This window comes from Emydura macquarii, unplaced genomic scaffold, assembly GCF_026122565.2.
Source record: "Emydura macquarii macquarii isolate MOO-44397 ecotype Brisbane River unplaced genomic scaffold, CSIRO-AGI_Emac_v2 contig_554, whole genome shotgun sequence".
NCBI classification, from domain to species: domain Eukaryota; kingdom Metazoa; phylum Chordata; order Testudines; family Chelidae; genus Emydura; species Emydura macquarii.
Genome location: NW_027130691.1, coordinates 5,337,410 through 5,359,902, shown reverse-complemented (window position 1 = coordinate 5,359,902; position 22,493 = coordinate 5,337,410). Strand labels below are relative to the sequence as shown.

The window sequence follows — 22,493 nt, the reverse complement described above, 5'->3', positions numbered from 1 at the left end:
CTGAGGTGGCCCCGTGCATGGCGCCAGCAGGGCGGGGTGGGCCAGAACCCTTTGTTTGAGGTGGTGGGGTAGGTGCTTTCTCTGCCTGGTGGTGGTGAGAGACCCCAGTCTCCAGCTCCTGCTGTCTGGTCTCCCGGGTGGAAGGGGACCTGCTCCCTCCTCCTGCTTCCTCCCCCACCAATTGCCCCCAGGGATTGCTGGCCCGGTTGGGAGCAGCTGAGCTCGGTGCTTGCCTGTCAGCGAGGGTCGAGCCTGGCCCAGCGTGTGCAGCAGGGATTATGCTGCTAGCTGGGCTGACGGACCGGGGACAGACACAGCTGCAGTGAAGGGACATGACGAAGCAGCCACTGGGCCAGATCCAGCCCCGCACAAGTGCCTGGCATAAGACCCCGAGGCGGTGGCTCGTGCCTCTCCTATGCCGGTGCTGCTGGGGGTTGGTCGGGCCCCACTTGGTGCTGGCCCTCAGAACCATGAACGAGACAATACCACCCCCTCCACACCCTCTTACTGATCCTTATTGATGTGCAGCTGCTACCCAGGTATGCCGTAACCCCTGCTATGGCTTTCACTCCAGCACACTGCAGGGCAGTTATTAACCCTCTGCCTGCCGTTCATTCTCAGCTAGCGTTGCTGTGGGCCGTTGAATAGTTGCGATATTTCACCCCAGACGTGGCTGCACTTACTCTCTTTCACCAGTCAGCCACTGCTGCTACAGTGTATTTGTCCTGGAAGAACAAACAACTGAGCCACTCTGAGGTGCGGAGCTAATCCAACGCTGTAGCAGAGGCTACCGAAGGAGAAAGATGATGGATCCTCGCCCCAGCTGGACATGATACATCTTGCCTGCGTCCCACTAGCCTAAGGAGCCATCGACTCACAAAGCTGAACTTCTCGGTAACTATTTTCTTTTGTCTTCATATTTTTAGCCTGTTAATTTGATCTCCTCCCCACCCCCTGAAGTCTAACAAACAGACGTGCTTGCACAGTGGAGTTAGAATAACACTCCTGATCAAACAATGCCCTGCAGACCCCCTTCTTGCTCTCAGCTGTCTTAGCCGCACAGCAGATATTTTTCTTACAGGATCTAAGATGCAAACAGCAGCTGCTACTCTGGTGTCCCCTTTGCCTCTCTATGAAAATGGCATTGTTACAGCTGGACCTGTTTGTCAAATACAAAGATCCATGACCTATATAAAGGCCAGACCTTCACATTGTCACTCCCTGAACGCGAGACTCCCGGGCAAAGTTGCTTTCAACACTCCTCGGTTTGTTGGAGACGTTGTTAATAGGGAAGGGCTGGAGAAATGGGCACTCGTGTTTCTCATGGTAGGCCAGACCCCCATAAGTGCCTAAGGTCATCCATATATAGGTAGTTGTAGATGGGACCTCAGAGCATGCCCAGCTCCCACTGGAATTGCCTGAATAGGGGTGGCTATTTTACCCAAGCTGTTTGTGAGGCGCATGTAGAATATATAGCTAGAGTGCGGGAAAGGAGCACAGCTGGGGCCCAGGGGCAGCAAAGAGAAAAGCACACAAGACGAGCTAGTGTTTGGCCAGCCTCAAAGACCTGGAGGTTCAGGTCTGTTTGGTTGCTGTGCGCAAATCATTCAAAATTCTCTGAATGAGCAGGGGGGCCAGGGTCAGGAGAGAAGTTCTTGGCAGGTTTCCAGGCTTCCTGGGGTCATCGTCAGCCTCTCCCATTGAGTCTGTGTGTGCTTCCCACCCTCTCTGAAACCAGGGAGTGCAAACTAGAGCAAGATAATGAAAGAGTCCCAAACCTCCCAAAATCTGGGTTTGGGCAAAGGTGCCAGTTGGTTCTTATTTTATCCGGACACCTACCTCTGTGTGTGTGCGTGCACATGCACACACACACACACACGCACACACACCTGAGTGATCTATTCAGACAGTGACTGAAACTCAATTCTCTGATTTTATTGTTTTCCATGGGAAAGAATATAAAGCTGTCCAGTTTTTATTGCATTCTGAGTTATTCCCCAGAGTGTGGGGAGATTCTTATGTTCCTTTATTTTATGAACATTTAACAGGGAATTTTCTAGGTGCCTCGGGATTTAGGATGCCATAGACCTTAAGAACAAGTTTCCTGCCTTTAAAAAAAACCAAGTATTTTGTAATGTAGCAAAATACATTGAAAACCACACCCTCCCAATTAGCTCTGCTACAGATGTAAATTGCTGTGGCTAAACGTGACAACTGAAATTCCCTTTTCACTGCTGGCAAATGCAGGGTTAAGGCCGGGATCCTCCAGCAGGTAGCTCAAGGTCCAAATGTGGCTTGCAGCAAACTAAAATGCAGGCTGTGTCCACTCACTGTTTACCCTGCAACTTCCGGATGAGGACAGAGCTGATCAGTTGCAGGTCTCATTGCTGCGGAAACTGACCAGCAAGCAATTTCTCTTCCTCTGTTAAGTACAAGCAGCTTTCACAATGATGGGCATTCAGTTTTCATGACATAAGGTATCAATATTTATATGGAAAAGTAGGTGACGCCCTGGGTCTCCAGGCAAACTGCCTGGGCTGTCTTTGGTGTTGCAAGGTTTTGGCAGCCCGAGGGCAATGATGGAAAAGAAGGGAGATGAGGGAGAAGCGTCCGGCAGTCAAAGGAGAGTTGAGTTGTTTCTGTTGTGCAAGAAATGGCAGTTTTGGTGGCTACTGTGTGATTCAAGATTAAAATGTTGTTTGAATGTCATGTTAAAATGAGGTGTCCCTAGGTGTGCTACTGTGATGGACAAGCCCAGCTTTACTGTACATTTTCTGACACTCCATCCAGGCACATGGGGAGCGGGCATACGTTTCTGCATTTAAATCTTTCACACCATGGTGACTATGCAGCATGGGAGGGTGTTTTCCACTCTCCCCTTTCTCTGTGGTACCAGGGAATGAATCATGTTCTTCCCAGATTATTACATTTCAGAAATTGCATTGAGTATAGTGGTACATAATATGGGACCTTCTGGGGAGAAAGATGACTGAGCTGGGCACTTTTTATGATGGGCTGCATTTAAATTAGGGTGTGTGCTAGGGAACTGATCTATGCCCAAAGATTCTTATTAGCAATGACTGTTGCTTAATGAGAACAGTAATTCCACTTAATGCGGACACCTTTCAGGTGACCTAATGGAGTTGAAGTTCATTGACTTCAGTAAAGTTATTTATGACCTACACTGATGGGACACCCTAGTCTCATTATATCCAGCGCTCCATAGGTGATAGGCAGTAATGGTAGCGTCCCCTCCCAGTAGCATACAGATCAGGGAATACTCTTCCCTCAGGGAAGCTAGAAGGTTACAACGCTTTTGGAAACAAAAGGGAACAGTGTTTAATAAGCACTTGGGAAACCAGATCCCTTGGAGTTCAAAGACTGTGGTGAGATGAAATAGCTTTTTGATTACAAGATTGTCCTAGTTTGCTGAGAGGATTTGAATATCGTTTTTAATATCCTGACAGCCACTTCTCAATAACACCTTCCTTTGCCTGGCTGCCTCTGCAAGCTAGCTCACAATTCACAGAGGCTTAAAAGGCTATTCCACTTATTCCAAGATGGCATTTGTTATAGGGTCAGCTGACAGAGCCAAACATAATGAAGGGCTCAGAAAAGACCCCGGGAAAAGCCGGGTCAGTACAGGTGAAATCTGCATCTCCCCTCCCTCCCCAGTAGAGAATGGGAGAAAACCAGAAGACAGAATGCCATTCTATTGGAAAAGTCAAATGGCTAAAGCAAAATGGGGAGCATCCCTTTTCCTTCGTGGAATAGGGGGATTGTGAACTGAAGAGTCGTGCTAGCATGTGAGCTATTCCGGCTGTGAGCCAGAGTATTTGAAAAGGGATTTAAATAGCTACGAGGCTAAACAAGTAAGACAAAGAGATGGTATAAGAATAAACTCTTAAATGGAGAGTTTGGGCCAAATCCTGAAGTCGATATTCAGTCCTTATTTGGGCAGAACTCCACCCAAGTCTGATAGTGCATAAGGATTTAATTATTTGCCCTCGGTTTTTTGGGGGTGAATGTGAGGATGAAAGAGAAACAGGGAGACAATTCAGAAGTAAAAATCAGGTCTACAAAATGCAGCTGGCATAGTGTACATCACAGAGGAGCAGGGCAAATTCAGGTCCCTCACTAAAGCAGATCTGTCAGGAAAATGTACTATTGCATGCTCCAGACCTGCTCCCCCACCCTTTGCTATGATAATGATGAGAATTTATAAAAGAACAAGCTCTTACTAGCTATTATAGAGACACTCATTCCACACAAAGCCACTCAAGAAGAATCTTGCAATTTAGAGGACAGTTCATCTGCTTCTATGTGACTCATCCACATGTGAACGTTTCAGTCTCACCATTACTGTAGGAGCTGAACAGCTCACAGTCTCTGACATATTTAGCCTGACAACACCCCTGTGAGGTAGGGTAGTGCTATTATCCCCGTTTTGTAGATGGGGAAACTGAGGCAGAAAGTGATTTGCCCGTGGTCATACAGGAAGTTTGTGGCAGAGATGGGTACTGATCCTGGGTTTTCCAAACCTTAACTACTGGACCATCCTTCCTCTCCCACAGCCATACTCCAATTGGCTGTGATCTGTGAGATTTCATAAGCTAAGTAGGATTGGGAGATCAAAAGGGACAAGCCAGTGTGCTACAGAAAGTGGTACTGGGGAATCATAGGTGGCGCTCTTCCCTTTGACTTGGTACTGAACTAATATCCCCGTGTGGTGAGAGGGGCTGTTGTGCTATTCAAGGTGTGATGCCACGTCCAACCGAGAACTTGTGGTTGCTAAAGCTTCGGTGTCACTTTTTGCCAGAATTAGCCCATGTCCTGGGCAGCAGAGCCTGAGATCAGGATCTGAACGCAGCGCCTGTGTCTGATCACAATGAATCGCAGAGTCAGATTCCTCTGACACTGAACAAGGAGCAGAATCAGAAAAAGGGGGAAAGCATCAGCCCCAAAGTGCCTCTTTCTGCTTCTCTGCAGAATCCCTGCCTAGAAACACCCCCATGCCAGCCTGGCTTCTTGTTGCAGATTTAAAAGAGTGGTACACATAATCTCCTGTCCTACCTACATGTGCAAGAGCATTCCCGGGGCAACTGAAGGAAAGCTTCAAAGGCCTATGAGGAACCTGGTGTACCATTTTCAGCTTGCTGGTACTGGCAAGTGCATTTTCCACAGTCCCTGTGGCATCTATGGCATTTAGCACAGTCCCAAGGGCAAACCAGGTGGCCGCTGTCTCTGCCTCCTTAAGTTCTTCTCTTTGTGAAGTGGCTTCTGGTGAGCCCTACAGTTGATGCAGTAACTGGTGTGATTCTTGACCTTGCCAACCTTTCCCCCTCCGCCCCAGGTTGAGATTGGTGGGCTCTGGGCAAGTTTCTAGGGTGGTTCGAATCCCCATCTCTACGAGCCAAACTGGGGATGCAAAAATCTCATCAGCCAGGTTTTGATTTTGCACAAATATAACGGTTGGGGTGAGGCTGGGGGACATTGGATCTGAGTCCCATTTCATCCAAACCCCTGCACTTTGAGAGATTTGGGGAAACGCTGCCAGGCTATGGGCCCCCTGTGCACACTTTTGTCCATATGGGGTGTGAATGAAAAGCAGGAAAATTCCACTTCAAGGAACCTGCCTCTCTTGCCTTTGGAACACTGGAGTCTCTAATGCTCAACAGGAAGCCCCAGTGCCCGCCTTCGGGGTGTATCACCTCTGAGGCTCAGGAGAGGGCAGAGTTATGTTACCATTTTCCCACTAGCACTAATCAACACTTGCACGCGTGGCGTTTATTTCATTTTGCCCACCAAGTGTTATAAACTGACATTCTTGTCTCATCCGATCAGCTAATGCACTGGGAAAGTAACCCCTCTGTGTCACAGGAATGCATTTACAGTGCAGGATGGGGCTAGGGTGACAGTGGAGGTTAGGATTCAGCACACCTGGCTCAAAAACTTTCCTCAGTGAAATGAATTATTTAAAAGGTAACATTCGCTGGTTTGCTCGGTCCAGAACCGCTCCTTAAAATTACTTTGACCCTCTGCTGCCTCTGGAGCCAGGGGATGCTGAATTGATCTTTTCCTTTTCGGAGTGAGACTGTGCGTTGGATGACTCCAGCAGGAATGTGTTAATAAAAAACCAGTTCATAGCCCCAACCGTTTCAGATAACAATATAGAAATCATCATGTCTCCAGGAAGGAGAATAGTTCATAAAACGGTGCTGGATTCTGTCTCTTTTCCTTGTTAAGACACATGTGCCAGGCTCAAAGCTTTGGCCAAGAGCGGACTTCTCCCATGAAAAGTGGGTCGGAGTTCGGAGCTTTCAGGTTATTTATTATCAGGATTTGAGTGTAAAAAGAGAGAGGAGAAACAGACAGGTTCTGACTAGTACAAACCAGGACTCATTCCATTGTAACTCTCCTGTGCTCATAACATAATAAAGGCTCTGAGCGAGGTCATTCCCACCTCTGCTCTGCACTACAAGTACATGTTCGAGAAGGGGTTAAATTCCCAGTGCTAGAATGACTCTCAGCGGTGGCCTTGGAAGGGCCCGGCTAATAATCTCTGTTCCCAGAAAACACTAAGCAAATTCTTGAACCCATCCCTGCTCTTCCAGTGCCCTCTGTTGGTGAAACATCATAATAGCTCCAGTACATTGAAAATGACTGAGGCAGGTGGGAAATTGGAGCTTCCTGGAAGGCAGACTGGTTTGCTGGTGCAGTGAACTGTCTGCCAAGGCTCGGTGTGAATGGCGGGCATGTTCCTAGTGCATGGAGAAGGCTGGTGCAGAGCAGGCGGAGCTGCTGGCAAGCAGGGACTGAGTGTCACAGGGGAAGCAGTCTTCAGTCAGGGTTAGAACATGGCCAGGCTTGTTAACCTGCCAGCTATTCAGCAGTCAGGGCCCAGCTTGGCCATTGCACATGCACCTGCTCTCCCCGGCCTGTGAGACAGCCCACAAGAAGGGTGAGGCCCTTTCCCTTGGTGCATTGAGTGGGGCGGTTTCTAACCTCCCCCAGGCAGCGTAGGGGTTGCAGCCTGGAGACCCTGTGGAATAGGAGCCATGTGGATCCTGGGGTGTAATGCAGAGAGGTGGAGAAAGCTCTCATTTCCTCTTTGCCCAGTGGCAAAACAGCTGTCCCGGTAGCTGAGCTGCCATTGGCTCAGACTCCCCCCACCTCAGCACCTCTTCAGCCCACTCCCTCTGAGCTGGTGCCATGCTCAGGTGTTAACTCCCAGGCAGGCTTCAGCTGAGCCTCAGAGGCTGTTTCCCTGACTCAGCCCCAACATGCTGTCTTCAAGCCTCCCCATGCACCTATGGAGAGGTCTGGGGGGTGCAGGGGAGTAGCTGGTTTCCTCCCCTTTCTGCATCCCCTGTCCCAGTAGGCCTGGGTTTTGTTCCTCTCCCCTCTGAAATAGCGTCCCAGGCCCTGACATTAGAGTGTAGCAGCCTCTGCCTTCCCAGAACCTCCTAGCAGAGGTCATGATGCAATTTACATCAGTCTCCAGGTGAATCTCTGAGGCCAGTATCATGAACCCCATTTTACAGATGGGGAACCAGAGGCAGAGAGAGGGGCAGGGACTTGGCCGGGATCACTCATTGAGTCAGTGGCAGATTCAGAAATAGAACCCAGGAGTCCTGACTCCTAGCCCTGTGCTATCTCATCTAATAACTGTACTTTCCATCTTCAAAGTGCTGTACCAACATTAGCCAATATATTTAGGCTGTGCCAGTTCCCACTGTACTGTGGTTTTATCCCAGTTACTGTCAAGTCCCCTGGGCCATTCAGATAACTGAGGCTTCACTGGTTTTATCTGGTGAGGGAGGAAATGATGGGGCCATTAATTATTTAGCATCAGAGGCAATGCTCAGTTTGTGTGCCCAGGGCAGGACTTTACAGATGCACCAGGCATGCGTGCTTTGTACACGGTTCCTCCATTGTGCAAGTGGTTGGAGCTCATGGCACTGATAGAAAGGGGTGAGGGATCGGATGAGGTGAGCTCAGAAAGCTTCACATTTAATCAGAGTTCAGGTGTAGCCTCTCCTCCAGAGTTCAGCGACCTTAATTGGCCCCATGTGCAATTACCTTTATTTGCAGTATTAGGTAAAATCTATAAATGTCAGGGGGTAGCACCAGCAGCTTAATGTGAATTGTTTGATATGAGCTAAGTTACCGTGACTCAGGCACAGGGACTAACCCTGCCGAGTGTCTCAGAAGTGCTGCGAGCTACTACAGTATCAGGGCTTCCATGGTCTGCATCTCAAGTGGGGTTTTTTGGTTTCTTTTTCCTGGGCTTGGGGGCTTGGTCTTTCTCTGAGCTGGGCAGTTAGTTCTCTGGTGCCAGTGGGAGACCCCTTTGCAGTGAAGTGTTAATAGGTGCTGGGATTAGGGTGACCAGACAGCAAGTGTGAAAAATCGGGATGGAAGTGAGGGGTAATGGGCGCCTATGTAAGAAAAAGCCCTGAATATCGGGATTGTCCCTATAAAATCGGGACAGCTGGTCACCCTAGCTGGGATAGAAACTGGAGCTGGACCCAGGGTGTTCCAGTCTGGATTCGGATCCAACCCAGCCTTCTCCAGAGTGTGAGGGAGGGTTGGTTTTTGGTCTTGGGCTTCTGGCTCAGGCCTATTCCAGGGAGAAACCCCAGCTGTGAGGTTTGGCTGGAGAGCTGAGCAGGGTGATTGGCAGAAGGAGGAGACCATGTGCCTGGCTAGGTATAAGGGGACTGTTGGCCTCTTACTGAAACGTAGTGGGGTTTTTGGATGGCATCTCCCAGCACCAAAGGCCGGGGGGGAGGGAAGAGTTGAGGAGAAATCAGGACCCTGAGACGGACAGTCCCCAGGGCCAGTGGGGAGAGGCCAACGCTCCAGCCAGCCTGATTGACAGGGCAGACAGGCCAATGAGGGAGCTGGAGGCCGGGGTCCCGTCCTCCGTGTGAGCTGGAGCAGGCTGAGTGGAGCCGGGCTGAGCTAAGGAGAGAGCCACACCCAGCAGGTGGGCTGGGAGCAGAGCCAGAGCCGCCACAGCCAGAGGAGCAGCCTGGGGGCTGGGCTGGAGGCAGAGCAGTGGCTGGGCTAAGGCTCAGCTGGAGCTGGGTGCAGTGAGCGGCTGAGGAGAGCGAGGGGGATGCCACCAGCCCAGAGGCCGGACTGGGGTCGTGACCCCCCACAGGGGCCGACGCTGGGAGCAGGGCCCTGCCCCCTAGAGCTCCGACCCGCGGCCTCCCTGCAGCGCCGCCAGGGCCTGGGCAGGGGGCCTGGGAACAGACTGAACGCTGTGTGTGGGAGGCACCCGCGGGGCGGCATGAGGGGTTTTCCTTGAACTTTTCCCATTTTTCCTTGTGTTTTTTAATGGGCGACTTTTTAATAGATTGTATTTGCTTTGAGCTAAAGGCATCGATCAGTGGGTCGGGGAAGTGTCCGGTGCGGAGGGAGGCCCCCGGGGCGAGGATGTCCCAAGTGACCACGACAAGGTTGGGGGCCGAGCCCCCAAGGAATCCTGGGCTCAGCCTTGTCCGGGTTACAAGGACTCTGCCGTATAGGAGAGTGGAAAGGGAGTCCTCAAGGCCAGGCAGGCCTCTGGATAAAGGGAGTGGGAGCGAGGACTCAGCTCGTCTTGCTAACCAATTCCACTGGGGCAGTGTACAAGGCAGGAAAGTTCCCCACAGTAGCGGGACCATTCCTCCGCTCACTTACGCATACCATGCAGTGAGAGCATTGGGTCTCTAATTCTTTAATCCCCCCACCATGCTTGCTGTTCAACACACTACAGTGTATTCTGCCACAAGGAAATTCACTGGTTTGCCCCTGGCCTGAGGACTGGGTGGTGAGATAACTCAATCCAAAGGGATCCTTTTCTTACTGCTGCCCTCTCTTTGCAGGGAACGAGCGGGTAGAGCTGGGTGCAGACTGAGCTGCCCTGTGCTGATGTGAAGGAGGAACACAGCAGAAGAGGTATCCAGGAGCAGAATTCATCATTGCAAGTGGGGCCAAAGCCAGCTGGCACAGTCCTTCAAACAAGAACTACTGTCTGGTCCTGATGCATAGTACATTTAAAATGCCATTTTCTCCTGCTTAGTGACCATCCAGGCAGCCGAGCAGCTGGTAGACAGCATGCAGAAGAGAGAGCTGGCTAATCCACTGGAATTGATGCTAGTTGTTAGAGAGGTTTAGGATTGTGACGAAGTTACAACAAACCTCCCAGCTGCAGCACAGAGAAAAAGAGGAGGAATTGCTTGATGCGGACTATGGACAATGGTGTGTTCCAGTTGTGAGAACAGAGATGTGGAGATCAGGACTCCAGGTCTGTTTACGTGGGACTTGAGCAAGTCACTTGTTTTCTGAGCCTGTAAAAATGGCATTAATCTGCTGCAGAGGCGGGAGGCTGAATCGGCATTTGTTAAGTGCATTGAGATCCCCTGTTGAGAGAGTGCAGTGAAGTGCAAGGGAGTGATATTGTATTATTTGGGCTGTTTCCAAACTGTAAAGGGAAAGTCATTCAGTTGTGTGGAGCATTGTAAAGGGGATAATCCTGAGAAAATCATCACACATTCCCCTCTACTCTTCTGTGGTGGGGCTATTCCCTTCACATTGGGCCCAAGGCCCCTTTGAATTTGCCCCTTTCAGAGAGAGTCTGAAGCTTTGCTGAACAGTGGCACTTCAGCCAGTGTGCCGGACATTTTACAGCTCTCAGAATCTAGTTCTCTTTTGCTCTTTGTTTACTGATGCCTGCCCATTCCCCTCCCCAGAAACCCCTTTCTCCTCAGGTCAGTCAGAGGGGATTGGGGTCTAGAGGGATGGAACTGATAGGGCTGGCATTCTGTTTTTTGTGTAGTGCACCTTTGAATGTGGAAGACTTCCTTTCCTTCCCCAAATCCTGCTGCAGTAACAGTTGCCATTTTGCATTTCCGCTCAGCTGCAGAATGTCACCGTGAGTCACTGTGTGCTCTCCCTCCATCAAGGAAACTTCACATTTGTTCTTTGTTCATCCAGACTGGAAATACATGGTGTGTGCTCTCTGTGTATTGAAAACGTATAAGTAACTTGGGATGGGCTGTAAACCCCACACTAGGACTGGAAGCATGAAGGAGCACAGGGCCCAGAGCTGAGGGCTGAAGACCTGGTGGAAGGACATTTGACTATTTTTGACGGGTCTTACCCAGAAGCGCGTGGGGCGTGAGACTCTAAATGACCTGAGTGGGGGCTGAACCACAAAAAGAGGAAGACACTGGGGGGATGGAGTGGCTGTCAGCAGGGGATTCAAGATGTGGAGACCTTGATATCCACACTCGGCCACAAAAGGGCACTCCAGTGGTGAGTCAGATCCAGTCAGAATCCTTCTGTTTTTTCATTCCTATAGGTGGCTAAGGCATCCAAACACAGTAAGCTCACATAAGTGTATCCCAAAGGGTAGGCCACTAGCCTGGGACTTCCAAGTCTGTTCAGTTCCCTGCTCTACTACAGAGTCCCCGTGTGGCCTTGGGCAAGTCCCTTAGCTTCTCTGTGCCCCCTGTGGCCAATGGGGATAATAGCACTGCCCTGCCTTGCAGGGTTGTTGGGAGGGTAAATGCATTAAATGACTGTGAGGTGCTCAGATCTTACTTAAGGGGGGGCCATATAAGTACCTGAGCTGGATCGATCTCCTCTGTCTGGATTCAAATAAGTGCAACGAGTCTCTGGCTGAACGATGAGAAGGCACTTGTGCAGGCCAGAGCTGGTGTAGCTCCTATTGCCTGAATAAAGCATGCACCCCTCTGGGAAAGATTGCGGGCATTGACGAACCCATCTCAGGTGGAGGATTTGAAAGGCCCAGTCCTGCTCTCACTGAAGGGCATGAGAGCTTTGACCTGGCTTTAGGTCCTTTTACCTGGGAAGAAAACACTTATGAGAAATAGGGTTGAAGAAGCAAGGGCATGAGCAGGGGCATCACCTAGGGGCTAACAGCTGCAGCCTAAAGCAGGAAACTCCGTGCATTACTATAGCTATGATCATCCCGAGAGGTGCTGTTTGAAATAACCAAAATCCTCGTGGTGTGGGTCAGCTGAAACACAGGCTCTTCTGCTTCGGGACTCAGGCACTTCGAAGAGAAGCTAGCAACTGGCTTTACGCATAAAATATTTTTATTTCGGGGTGGGGGAAGGATGTTACAATCCCCAGGAGCTGCAACATTCTTTACTGGTGTCATTTTCCGAATGCCCCTGCAGACAGATATAAAGGCAAAGGTGGTGGAGTAGCATTGTGCTTCAATGATGAGGTAAACTGTAAAGAAATTAGAAGTGATGGAATTGATAAGACAGAGTCTGTCTGGGTAAAAATCACATTGGGGAAGAAAACTACTAGAGTTTCCCCTGGGATAGTGCTTGAAGTGTGCTACAGACCACTGGGATCTGATTTGGACATGGATAGAGACTTCTTTAAGGCTTTTAATGAAGTAAATACTACTGGGAACTGTGTGATTATGGGAGACTTTAATTTCCCAGATATAGACTGGAGGACAAGTGTTAGTAGTAATAATAGGGCCCAGATTTTCCTGGATGTGATAGCTGACAGATTCCTTCACCAAATAGTTGCTGAACCAACAAGAGGGGATGCCATTTTAGATTTGGTATTGGTGAGAAGTGAGGACCTCATAGAAGAACTGGTTGTAGTGGACAACCTTGGTTGGAGCGACCATGAGCTAATTCAGTTCAAACTAAATGGAAGGATAAACAAAAATAGATTTGTGACTAGGATCTTTGACTTCAAAAGGGCTAACTTTAAAAAATTAAGGGAATTAGTTGGGGAAGTGGACTGGACTGAAGAACTTATGGATCTAAAGGTGGAGGAGGCTTGGAATTACTTCAAGTCAAAATTGCAGGAACGATCTGAAGCCTGCATCCAAAGGAAGAGGAAAAAATTAATAGGCAAGAGTTGTAGACGAAGCTGGATGAATAAGCATCTCAGACAGGTGATTAAGAGAAAGCAGAAAGCCTACAAGGAGTGGAAGATGGGAGGGATCAGCAAGAAAAACTACCTCTTGGAGGTCAGAACGTGTAGAGATAAAGTGTGCAGGTCCGCCATGTTTAAGATGGGGATAGTGGTAGGGTGGCTAATGAATTCAAACTGGAACAGGTGCAGAGAAGGGCTACTAGGATGATCTGCGGAATGGAAAACCTGCCTTATGAGAGGAGACTCAAAGATCTTGGCTTGTTTAGCCTAACCAAAAGAAGGTTGAGGGGAGATATGATTGCTCTCTGTAAATATATCAGAAGGATAAATACCAGGGCGGGAGAGGAATTATTTAAGTTCAGTGCCAATGTGGACACAAGAACTAATGGATATAAACTGGCCATCAGGAAGTTTAGATTTGAAATTAGACACAGATTTCTAACCATCAGAGGAGTGAAGTTCTGGAATAGCCTTCAAAGGGGAGCAGTGAAGGCAAAAAACCTAGCTGGCTTCAAAACTGAGCTTGATAAATGTATGGAGGGGATGGTCTGATGGGACAGCCTAGTTTGGCAATTGACTGATCTTTGACTACTGGTGATAGATATGCCAATGGCCTGTGAAGGGATGTTAGATGGGGTGGGTTCTAAGTTATTACAGAGAATTCTTTCTTGGGTGTGTGGCTAGTGAGTCTTGTCCACATGCTCAGGGTTTAACTGATCACCATATTTGGGGTTGGGAAGGAATTTTCCCCCAGGGCAGATGGGCAAAGGCACTAGGGGTTTTTCGCCTTCCTCTGTAGCATGGGGCATGGCTCACTTGCTGATAGATTCTCTGTACCTTAAAGTCTTAAAACCATGATTGGAGGACTTTAATAACTCAGTCATAGGTCAGGGGTCTATTACAGGAGTGGACAGGTGAGGTTTTGTGGCCTGCGTTGAGCAGGAGGTCAGACTAGATGATCATATTGGTCCCTTCTGACCTTAAAGTCTATGAGCTGAGTGCCTGGAGCGAACAGGAATGTGTCAAACACTAGGCATTTGAAGAAAGCCATTTAAAAATCTGTAACCATTACCCTCGAGTGGATTTTTAGCCCCAGATCCTGCCAACATGTAGGCATATGTTTAACTTCATGCAGTTGAGTGGTCCCATTGGAGCTGCCATGGGCTTGAGTGTTTGTAGGATCGGGGCCTTAGGTTTCCCAGGCCTCTTGAGCTACTTGTGTGCTCTTAAATCTGGCCCTAGTTAGAACTCCCTTGTCCCATGCCCTCCTTTGGTTTTTCCTAAGGGTAACTGCAGCTCCTTGATCTCCTTGAGGAGATCAAGGCCTCCTCTGGCGGATGGAATCCGTGTGGGGATTGTCCTGCTGGGATCAGCTGGCAAGATGGGGGCCATAGGAATTGTAAATTGTGATTGGTGACACAGGTGAGGCCTGTTATATGATTCTCTCCAGCTTTTACCTGCTCTGTGCCAGGCACCGATTGGAGTCTGTTATATGGTTTTTTGGGGTCAGGTGAGAATTGCCTCTGCTGAGGCGGGTTTGTTGCCAGAGCAGTCAGTAAGCAATAAATCTGTGCTGCAGCATGTGGCCTGGATGTTGTTGCCAGTGCTGTTGCCTAAGACTGGCCGTGGCACTGCTGCGGTGACAGACCTGGGACTGAATCCCTTTCATCAGACTAGGCGTGGCATGGGGAGGGACATTGCAAGCTACCCCCCCATGCTGGCTTAACTATGTGGGAGGAGCACCAAGAGAGAGGTCAGTTTCCATGGTCTCTGGTGAGAGTGCAGCACTTTTCCTCTGAGAGTGAGAGCTGACTGGGCCACAGCACAGGCCCTCCTGGCGTCATCAGCTGGTAACTCCCAGTGGTCAGTCCCAGCAGTGTGGGCTGGGGTATAGCAGTACTTGCAGTATCCCTATTGTATTTACCTCAGCTAATAGCTTCCATCTTCCTTAGTGCACCCTGCCATCCCTAGCCATACACTTCTCAGCACTTGCATTACAGTAGCAGCTCACCCAGGGCCCCTCTGCACCCAGGGCTGGACATGCCCAAAGCAAGGAACAGACCCTGCCCTGCAGAACTTCCAGTGTACCTAGGCAAGGCAGAGGGGGAGCAGAGGTCCAGAGAAGGGCAGTGACTTGGCAGAGTCACACAGCAGATCAGTGGCAGAGCAGGGAATTGAACCCAGGTCACCTGACTCCCAGTCTACTGCACTATCCACTAGACTATGCTGCCTCCGCTGTGCTGTAAAGAGAATAGGGAAATGCCACCGATGCTGTTAACTGGATGGGCTCTCCTCCTCTGCCCATCTTGGCCACAGAGCCGGCCCAAGCAGGACGGAGCTACCTCACAGAAGGTGTTGGTGTCTATCCCAGAAGGGGAAGCTTTCCATAGCTCTTCCCAGAACTAACGACCATGCTGCAGGGCAAGCCTGCCTGCCTTGGGATATGATGGGAGCCTTAGTCCTGCTGGGGCGCTTGATTCTTTATCCTGGAGTGGTGATGCTGGAGACAAACGACTGCTTCCCATCGATAAGGGACGGAGAGAGACTAGCCACCAAACATGCAGATAGCAGCTTTGAAATTCAAGCCCATCTTTCCTGCTGTGACTGTGGTTTCCTGCCTGCCCTCCCCATCCTGTCGTGTTGCTCTTTCCCTGCCTAGTGCTCCAAAGAAATGGTAGTGTCTGCATTGCAGCCTGGTATTTGATCCTTAGCAGGGAAATAGCAAGTGACAGAGGAAAGCTCTGCAGCCTGAATGCATGGGCATTAGGGGAATTATTGAGGCAGGAGATTTAACTGAGCTGCACCAATGATCTCTGTTCACTGCAGGGTAATCAGACATGCAACAGGCTCCCTCTGGACTCCTGCCCCTCCTTAAACCAGGCATGGCAGCCCCTCCTCACCCACTTGCCATGATGTTCTTCTGCCCCCATTACCTCACATGCTGATGGATTCAAGAGTGTCTGCCCTCTTGCACCCAGGAGACAGAAGGGGAACTGACATCAGCATGCTGCTTAGCCACGCAATGCCAGCTCCCAGCTGGTCTCTCACATCTCAGTAACCCCTGCTGTATGAGTGGCATTGCCCGAGCTCTCAAAGGGAGCTAGCTAGCTGTGAGATCTGTCCTTCCAGCTGAGGTGAGCTGGTGTCTGGCAGTAGCTGGAGGGTTTGATTCAAAACTCACTAAAAGGGGATTTTGGGGGGGGGAAGGCAAATAGAAGTGCCAGGCTGGGAAGCTGGGTTACCTGAGACTACAGGCTAAGTGGAAGCAGGGTAAGTGAGGGGGGATTTGAACAGCCTGTAGCTAATGCGATAGGGTGAGAGGGCATGGGAGTTAACATAGAATTGCCACTAAGGGCAGGAGGTGGGTTTGTGTTTATTGACCACTTCACTAAGCAGATCATCCAGCAGCTGCTTTTAATCAGTGTCTCCTAGTTACCCTGGGAGTATTTTAAAAGTTGCAGAGGACCAGAGTTCAGGGAACTTTGGCTACTTATTTGAATGATCAGGACCTTGCTGGCCTGTCCTTTGGTCCCCAAAACTCTGCCACGGTGACAGTCCTGGATCTCACAACAGGTTGATAGTTGCTCTTTGTACAGTGCCAGCTGCAGATGAGGTCAGCACAGTCTATTGCTTATGTAACCCATGTTAGCCAAGTGAGTCTGCCCCTCTCTAGTGGCTGGACCATGTATAAAGGTTTATGAAGTTGCTACAGCCTCTCAGCTAATGGACTGGTCCCCTAGTTAAAGCAGCAGAGGCTCATGCTTTTAGATTCCAGAGTTCAGTGCCCACAGATGATTTGCTAGGGCACTGTTATATATAGGAATACTACAGAACCTGGGCTTTAAATGGCTTATTATCCGTAGATCTCAAAACACATCACAATCTTTAATGTATTTATCGCACAACACCCCTGGGGAGACAAGGTAGTGCTGTTATCCCCATTGTACATATGGAGAAATGGGCACGGAGAAGTGAAGTGACTTGCTTGAGGTCACAGAAGAAGTCGGTGGCAGAGCAGGAGATTGAACGAGGGAATCTGGACAGCTGCAGACTGGTAGTCTGAACTCCTGGGGTCTGATTGCAATATGAGTGAGCAGTCAACTTCAGGGGAGCTGTGTATGCATCGGTGGAGACAATCAGCCCATAGTTTCTAGCCTCTGCTCTGCCACACTTTCTGTGACACCTTGGGCAAGTCACGTCACTGCCCTGCGCATCAGTTTCCCTCTCTGAGGCTGTATAGTTAGAATTTGTAAAATGCATAGATAAAGTCAGTGGATGAAAGATGCTCTCAAAGTGCAAATCACCCTACTACCCTCTTGTCAGAAACAGACGACCGTTATAGCACTACATTTGTGGCCTTGAATCACACATATGTACTGTATGATGGATCACAAGATGTTGACAGGATGGTTCCGATACTAAAAACATATGACTACATATGGAGGGCCATGGTGCAGCATTAAAATTCTGGCTGGTGGTCGGGTGCAGATGGCTATGTATAATTCCATGGTAATTTGTAAGACTGTACATCTGTGCCGTTGCTCATTTCTCCGCAGTCAGACATCAGCCTAAGTGTTGTACTACAGCACCGGGTAGAGAAGTGAGGATGTGTGCCAGGGAGCTAAGAAATTGTTTCCTGTTCACTCTGTCAAGGAAACTGGACCAGCGTGAGGAACCTGTCTAGCGCAGACAGGAGTGGGGTAACATGGGAGAAGCTTGCATCACAACCCACTCCAACCCATGCAGAGGGGATTTGGTCTCCGTGGCCCATTCAGTCCTGGGCCTGATGTGGCCATTAGAATTCATGAGGTGGCTTGTGGCTCCCTGGGAGCTTGGCTGGTAATAACTTTCTAGTCCTCACTGCTTGGGGACTTGTTCAAATCCAGTTCTAGAGGCAGACAGCTCCACAACCCCTTCCAGATCCTTTGAGCCATCCAGCTGCCCAGGTCTTCAACAACCAGCTGCAGCCTGCAGACAGGCAAAACCAAATTCCAGTGCAGGGAGCCCTTAGGGCATGTGTCTGCCCTGCAGCTGAGAGTGAGCCTCTCAGGCCATGTAGACAGACTCTGTGCTAGCAGGGCTTGAGCTAGTGCATGTTAAAAATAGTGGTGTGGATGTTGTGGCTCTAGTGGAGACATAGGCTAGCCCCCCTGAGTTCAGCCTCAGGGTCAGGTGGGCTTGAATGCCTGAGCGGCGGCCTGGGCCACAGCATCCACACAGCTATTGCTAGCGCCGGTCTGTGTATACATGGGCTGAAAGGCTCGGTCACAGCTGCAGTGTAGACAGCTGGGCAAGCCCTTGGGTTCTGTCTTCACTGAACAGCTAGCTCAGGCTCTTAGAGTTGCCCCTGAATTCCCCTCCCATCCACACACAGACACCCCTCACCCAAGAGTGTTGATGCTACCAACCAGGCTAGCTGGCCCAGCTGGGGCTGTAGGTTAGAATCCAGGTTCCACTTTCACTCTGGCTGCTAACCTGCCCACTTGGCAGTGAGGACACAGGCTAACTCACTCGAGTGCTGCTGACAGTCCTCCAGTGCCTTCCCACAATGCCCTCTGCGTGTCCAGACAGATAGAAAATGTTCTCCCGCAATTCACTGGGAAAGGATCCTAAGGCGGCGCAGTTCACTGCTGAGCTAAGCATCATGGGATGTGCCCCCAGGAGTCCTATCAAGACCCATGGGAGTGCAGCACCAGGAAGAACACAGTAAGTTAAGTGTGGCTTTGCAGAGCAGCTGCTCATGCTGGGCTAGGCAAACCCAGGGGCTCATCTAGGTCTAACTAAGCAGCGAAGACCTACCCTTTATGGGAGACAGGGACGTGCACAGTCCCTTTGCACTGGCGTGAAATTCTCCCAAGCTAGCTTTACCGTGGCACTTCAGCTGCTGAACTCTAGGAGGTCCAAGAGTCTCAGTACCGCAGATTCACTAGACGGAAAGTGACAGATCCATGGGAGATTGGGGGGATTTTGTGCTGCCTTCTGGGACTGGTTCTCAATAGTGTCCTGTCAGGCTTCCTGGAGAATTGTTCTCTCCTGAATAAGGGCTACTTGTGTCCCACTTTAGAAATGAGCAAAATTTCTGGACTATCCTTCTTAAGGCTCTTCTGATGCCCCCACTCTGCAGCCTGCGGATGCGGCCTCATTCAGCCCCCAGGCCTTGCCTGGAGATTAATATCCGTTGGGAAGGGAGGGTGGTATTTGCACTGGCTCCCGCTCCAGATGGATAAATTACCCAGTGAGCCGCCAGGCTCATTACCCTTGCAAACGGCTCGTGTGCGGGCTCCGGTGTGGATTCCCGCTTTGCCGTGTAACAAAGGAAAGAATGTTATCACCCCTCGCCAGGCTCAGCCAGGCTTGGCTCTGTTGCAGGCCACATGTCTCACTCAGGCAGAACGCGCCAAATTGAAAAGCGCATGGGTTAATCAAGCCCTTTGACTGCGTTTTTATCAAACTCGAGAGGGGCTGGCCTATTAATTAGAAAGGCTCTTTCATGTAAAACACAGGCTCCTCTGCAGATAAGAGGGGAAGATACTTGATTCTGCAGTTCCAATGCTGGTTCAGTTCTTCCCTTGCATCCAATTGCTGCACCGCGGCCATGCATCCTAAAGGCTCTTTGTTTGCTTGAAAGCTTTGTTTGTTTAAAGGAGCCCAATTTTTTCTGCCTCTCCCCAAGTTTCCAGGTTCACCTGCTGGAAGGACAGGACTTCTTGAGCAGGCTGGGCTTGTCCTGAGACCCCACCCGCTCCCAGCACTCTGCTGCTGTTGACAGCTTTGCTCTGCATTGTTGCTGTTGTAATTGGGATCAAAAGCTGGCCTGTTGAACTGCAATGCAACTGCCATGCTTCGCCTTAATTTAACCCCTGTATGTTGGTAAAGCTGGAATAGGTTGGATCTAAAGGTTAGAGGGCCAGGGAAGCCAGGACTCCTATTCCCAGCTCTTCTGCTTACTTGGGTGGACGTGGGCAAGTTGTGAACTCTTCTAGCCCAGAATTTATATTTGCCTCTGCTTTTGCAGACCCTGGAGAAGATCCCTGTGGGCAGAAAGTCTGCTGGGGGGGAGCAAGGAGATCCTGGTGGAGGAAAATGTCAGGCAGCTCTGCTCTTCAGAGCCCCAAAGTGAGTGGTGCTGACTGGACGGCGTCATGATTAGGCAATACATCCCCAGAGCAGCATCTGTCAGGAGAGAACCACTGAGCTTGTAGCTTACAGATGCGGAGGGACTTGAGCTTTCCCCACTGATCTTTTAGCCTGGAATGAAGGTCTGGGGCCCAGTCCATGAGGCTGGTCTCTGTGTCCAGGGTCAACAAGAACCTGTCTCCTTTCCCCAGCATGGCCGTGATTTGTCTGCTCTGTACGAGAGAAGAGCTGCAACGGCACAGCTCCCATTGCTCAATCTCCTTGTTAAATGTAAATGACAGTATCTAGGGAGAGTGGGAGGGCTGATTCCCCCAGGGGTGCTGCAGGTATCACCAGACAGAGCGGGGCCAGGGTGCAGGCATGATGGGGCTTCAGCCACCTCTGACATTCTTGATGCTTTTTTGGGTGTTGGTTTGCACCTACCCCAGGGAAGCCTTGGCTGATTTTCCTGCTGTGAGTCTGCCTCTTTGCTTCCCTGCAGGTAGAACCTTCATCAGGGTCATCTAAAAAAGAGAGCTGAGGAGTGCGCGTTGGAGGCAAAGATATGTGCTTCCACATGCTCTCTTGTTTCTTCCTCATGGTCTCCATCGCTGGGGCACTGGGGGCTGGGCCAGCCCAGCTGCACCTGGAGCAGATCCCGCTCTTCCAGATTGCCCTGCAAATCTCAGCCACCCTTCGCCTCGCCTCTGGATTGAGGCCTGCAGTGAAGAGACCTTAAGGCTTTGTGCGATGCCCGTCCCCAGAGCGAGCGGGCCAGGAACAGAGAGTCTCGCCTCATTGGCAAGATGAGGATGCAGTTTGTGGTACAGCAGCTGGGGCGCTCAGAGCACAGCCACTGCTGATGGGCAGGGAATGTATAATCTCCTCAACTGCCATGGTGATCTCCATTCCTGCTCACCGCACGTGCACTGGGACTAGACTCTTAGCTGCTGTATACCAGCTTCTTATGTTATGGATCACTCCATCATGGCACTGAGAGAGGTTGTAAGATCCTAAGACTTAAAATCACACCATTCTGCTTACTCTCTTGCATTTTTCCCCTCCTGCTTGATTTCTGAGATGCCAGCCAGTACAGATTTCTGTATGCCAGCTGCCAGCATGGAAGCCTAGCTTTCAAAGGGCCAAGCTCTGCTTTGATATAGGGCCAAACTCCCCTCTGATTGCAATCGATGGCAAAGCTTGCATTGCCTTCCGGGAGGCAGGATCAGGCCCTGGAGCACCATGAGGCCCAGCTGAATGCATTACAGAGTTGCCAGGGATGTAAAATGGGGTGTAGCTTGGCCCATCTGGTTCTAAACAGAAGCTGAAATCCAATGATCCATTCTCAGCCCAATGTATTTGATTAGAATTAACCTTTTATTGGCCTAACACTAGATTCAACAGGGTTTCTCTGAAAGCAGTCTGTGTTGGTTGTCTAGTCAAAACCATTGTTTTACTTTTTATGAACATATTTTGCTCTAACCAGTATAGAGATTATTTGTTTTTTTTTATAATCAGATACATTTGACTAAAGGAATACGTATGTATAGAAACCGATCCAGTCCCATTCAAACCAATGTAAATTACCTTCAACCAATGCACCTTCCCTGGAAATCAATGCATACTTAACACTTTTGAATTATTTTTACTGAAGCTAATGCAGTTCTGTTCTATACATATACCTTAGTTAGTATATTTGTTTATTGGTTATGATTATTTTTAAAAGGAAAAAGCTGCTTTAAAGATGGATTTGTATACTGTATCAAGTGCTACTCTTGTGATTTGAGTGCTGGCTATGGCTTGATCTCTATCTATACCATACAGATGGGTCTCATATAACCTGCCCCTCCGACTCCTGGGGTTAGAGATTTTACAGAGTTATTCTTGATTACCTTCACTGTAACCAAGAGCAGAATTTGTCCCTTAAACTGGATTAAAAAGAGAAAATTTCCACTTGCCGGTAGCAGAAGCAGTGAGATCCAGTGGGTAGAGTACTGGATTGGGAGGTAAGAGCTGTATTCTAGACCTGACTCTGGCACTGAACTGCCATGTGACTTTGGCCAAGTCAAATCCCTTCTCTGTGCCTCATTTTCCCCTTCTGTAATTTGAAAATAACAATAGTTACCTTCTTTGGTAAAGCCCTTTGAGATCTATGGATGTGATGTCCTGTGTGAGTGACAGCATCTCAACCAGAGTCCTGTGGTTCTGAGCACTTCTGTGTTTTGGGGGTATATGAAATCCAAATGAATGTTGCATCTTGGGGCCCATGTCAAGCCAATACATTTCAACCTTGTGGAAATCAGTTTGGGACGAGTCCTGCCACAGCTTCCCACAGCTGTGGACTTCACAAGAGACTGTATCACATTCTGATTTGGTAGGAAACTTTCTGGGGAGCAGAGAGAGAGAGAGAGTGGGGTGCTGGGGGCCCTGGTACTATGTGGAATCATTTGTCA

The 22,493-nt window shown here is 49.7% G+C and overlaps 2 long non-coding RNA genes across 5 annotated transcripts; both read left to right on the top strand.

Moving 5' to 3' along the window:
- The first annotated feature begins 8,149 nt into the window (after positions 1-8,149).
- Positions 8,150-11,973, top strand: LOC137147451 (uncharacterized). Of its 4 annotated transcripts, none has more exons than XR_010918214.1 (2): positions 8,150-8,248; positions 9,879-11,973. It is a non-coding gene; the product is annotated as an uncharacterized lncRNA (long non-coding RNA). The 4 variants fall into 4 exon arrangements; XR_010918213.1 differs by having other exon boundaries at positions 8,157-8,261; XR_010918215.1 differs by having other exon boundaries at positions 8,185-8,266.
- A 7,986-nt stretch (positions 11,974-19,959) lies between these two features.
- On the top strand, positions 19,960-21,221 carry LOC137147452 (uncharacterized). Its single transcript, XR_010918217.1, has 2 exons — positions 19,960-20,040; positions 20,543-21,221. It is a non-coding gene; the product is annotated as an uncharacterized lncRNA (long non-coding RNA).
- The last annotated feature ends 1,272 nt before the right edge of the window (positions 21,222-22,493 follow it).